Source organism: Microtus pennsylvanicus, chromosome 3, assembly GCF_037038515.1.
Source record: "Microtus pennsylvanicus isolate mMicPen1 chromosome 3, mMicPen1.hap1, whole genome shotgun sequence".
Classification (NCBI taxonomy): domain Eukaryota; kingdom Metazoa; phylum Chordata; class Mammalia; order Rodentia; family Cricetidae; genus Microtus; species Microtus pennsylvanicus.
The window spans coordinates 86,201,871-86,205,451 of NC_134581.1; the positions used below are offsets into that span (position 1 = coordinate 86,201,871).

The following is a 3,581-nucleotide window of genomic DNA, read 5'->3' on the forward strand; positions in this document are numbered from 1 at the left end:
TCAGAGTATTGACAGTAGCTTGTAGAGTCTGTGGATCTCTGATCCCACAACTCCAAAAGATGTAACCCATTCCTGGTACTAAGTTTTGTATTTGTTAGAGTGTTGTAGCTGTTAGGATCATTGTTGCCTCATTACAGGATACATTCATTTAATCTGTCATTATATATGTGAATGTATGTTGAATGAGCTGTGGGCTGCGTTCCTACTGCCCGGCTCCCAGCCACCGGCTAGCTTTACCCAAAATAACAACACACAAACTGTATTCATATAAACACTGCTTGGCCCATTTTTATTAATATGCATAGCATCACGAGGTGCGCTTACTGGGAAGATTCTAGCCTATGTCCATCCTTGGTCCGAGCTTCATCGCATCTGCCCTGGAGAAGAGGGGCATCGCCTCTGACCTCACTTCCTCTTCCTCCAAGCATTCTGTTCTGTTTACTCCACCCACCTATGTTCTAACCTACCAGGCCAAGCAGTTTCTTTATTAATTAACCAATGACCTTCCTCCATCAAATGTACATATTTTAAGTGGTTTCTATAGTAGTAGTTTTCCATATGAAAACATCTGTACTGTTAGTTAGCCCTCATTGTATTTATGCCTCTTCCCCACCCTCCCGTCCCACTCATCTTCACCATTTAACCCTTACTGTACCATTATTTCCCTTAAACTCTTTATACCACTCTGATCTATCTTCCCTCTCTTGAAACTTGCCCCATAGCCCCTTACTGATTTTCTGACTTCAATGGGTATTCCAAACAGAATACAAATATCTCAAGATTCACAGCTAACACTCATAAATGAGAGAAAACAGGATATTTGCTATTCTGGGTCTGGGCTGCTTCATTCAGAAAGATTCTTTCTAATTTCATCTATTTACCTGTGGATTTTATTTTTATTTTTAAATAGAAATCTTTCTTGTCCCCAGAGGCATTCCTAATTGTATTTAGACTCCAAGATTTTGATTCTGGAGCTGGATAACTTAGGTCTTACTCATCAGAATGCTGTACTGTTCCTTTTTCAGACACATACATGCCATCCAAAAACTTCCCGATATCCTTGTTTCTAACTGTTGTGCCTTGCTGAATCAAAGCTGCTGAATTTGAAACAAGTTCAATATCATGTCCTTCAAGGATTAGCTCATCCTTCTGAGCTTAAGAAACAGAGAAAGCAACACATGTCCTCATCTGAACCCTGTGATTTATTTTTCACCCAAGATATCTTGTATTTCAACCAGAGACCCATTCTTCTGCAGAATAATGCTGGAGAGGAAGTGGGCAGACACAGACCTCATCTTGTAACTGAAGCCCAATGTAACACTCTTGTTTATGGTTTGAACTTGACTACAGATTGCTCATACAGTAGTAGCCAGTTTCTTTCTGTTTCTTTGCCACCTATCAACCTGGAGCCTTTTCTTGTTTGCAAGGAGAATGAGTTCTTGCATTGATGTCATTGAAGTCTCATTGATGGTTTCTTCTGGGGCTTTTAACAATAGCTGTGTACGCCTTCAAAGTTATGTTCACATTTTCTAGCATGTCCACAGTCTGATTGCTGATTTTACTCTTGTATAATGGGAGTGTTCTCCTTTTCTGTGCCATTGAGTTCAAATGTATTCCCTACCAGATTCATGGTATCAAGACTTAAGTTCATTTCTGATCCATTTGCACTTGAGCTTTGTGTGGGGTGAGAATAGGAGTCTATTTTCATTCTTCTACATATAGCTATCCAGTCTGAGCAGCACCATTGATTGAAAATGCTGTGGCCGCCTCTTTGCCATTGTTGTCATTGTTTTGTTGGCCTCTTTTTCATATATGAAGTGGCTGTATGAGTGTGGACTTATATGTGGATCCTCAATTCTATTCCATTGTTCAACTTGCCTGTGCTCTTTGCAATCATATGCTATTACTACTGCGACTTTGTAGTATAACTTGAAATATAAAACGTGGTACTTCGAGTTCTTCTTTCATTGTTTAGGGTTGTTTTGGCTCTCTTGGATCTTTTGTGTTTCCATATGAAACTGAAGGTTACTCTTGCAATGTCTATAAAGAATTGTATTGTAATTTTGTTGTGAATTCGATTGAATCTGCAAATTGTTTCTTGTAGGATGGCCATTTCCACAACACCAATCTTGCAAATCCATGACTGTGAGAGATCTTTCCATCTTCTGTTACCTTCCTCAGTTTCTTTTTTCAATGCCTTAATGTTTTCATCATACAAATCTTTAACTTCCCTGGCTAGATTAATTCTAGTGATTTTTTTATAATATGAATTTGTTTCCTTGATTTCTTTCTCAGCATTTGCTTGTAATTAGTATATAGGAAGACTATACTGACTCTCTCTCTTTTTCTCTCTCTTTCTGTGTGTTTGTGTATGACATTTATATCCTGCTACTTAGATGGATGTTTTATATAAGCTCTAGGGGATTTCCATTAGAGTCTTGTATGGAACAACAAACACGAGTACTTTGACTTCTTCCTTTCCTATTCATATCCCCCTTGTCTCTTTCACTTTTCTTATTACCTTAACTCAGACTATATTGAATAGGATGCAGGAGAGTGGGCAGCCTTGTCTTTTTCCTGATTTTAGTAAGAATGTTTTGTTTTCCCCTGTTTAGCAAGATGTTGGCTGAGGTCTTGCTGGGTATCACCTTTACTGTGCTCAGATATGCCCCCCTCCCCCATTCCTGAAAATTCTAGGACTTTGATCATGAAGAGTTGTTAGATTATGTCAGAAGCTTTTCTGAATCTAATGTGGTGATCATGTGGTTTCTATATCTGAGTCTATTTATGTGGTTGGTTATGTTTAATGATTTATACATGTTTAACCATTCCTGCATTTATGGGATGAAGCTAACTTGATCATGGTGGATAATATTTCTGGGTAATCATGAATTTAATTTGCAGGCATTTTACTGAGAAGTTTAGCATCAAGTTCTCCAGAGATAGTGTCCTAAAACTTTTTTTGTGGGTCTTTTATATTGACTTTATAAAAATAATTTGGAAATGTTCCTTTATCTTTTATTTTGCAGGCTGATTTAAGGACTATCAGGGTTAGTTATTTTTGAAGATCTGGTAAACTTCTGCAAAGTCTATAAGACCTGGACTTTTTATTTGGGAGAATTTTAGTATTGTCTTTATTTCACTATATGTCATGGATCTATATAAATTGTTTATTTTGTTCTAATGTAGGGTTGGTGGGTCATATATGCCTAGAAATTCACCTTTTAGATATTTTTATTCAGATGGGATATAAATTTTTAAAGTATGTCCTAATGATTCTCTGAATTTTCCCAGTGTCTGTTATAACTATTAACATACTCCACTTAATCTCTGATTTGGTTAATCTGAATTCTCCCTCTTTTTCTTTTGGTAAAATTGGCTAAAGATTTGTCAATTTTTCCTTCATCTCTTCATTGCACTTTTAAAAAAAAATTCTAACCCATAGTTTGATTAAATATTCTTTTTTTAACTTTTTTTGTTTCCTCTTGTTTTTCCAATGGTTTCAAGTGAATCATTAATTTGAGATAACTTTTTTTTTTAAAAAAGGGCTTCTGTATGTAACAGCCCTAGTTGTTCTAGAA

At 36.5% G+C, this 3,581-nt stretch overlaps 1 pseudogene; it reads right to left on the minus strand.

The window, feature by feature from the left end:
* Positions 1-990: 990 nt before the first annotated feature.
* LOC142846805 (large ribosomal subunit protein uL6 pseudogene) lies at positions 991-1,599 on the minus strand (annotated as a pseudogene).
* Between the last annotated feature and the right edge of the window lie 1,982 nt (positions 1,600-3,581).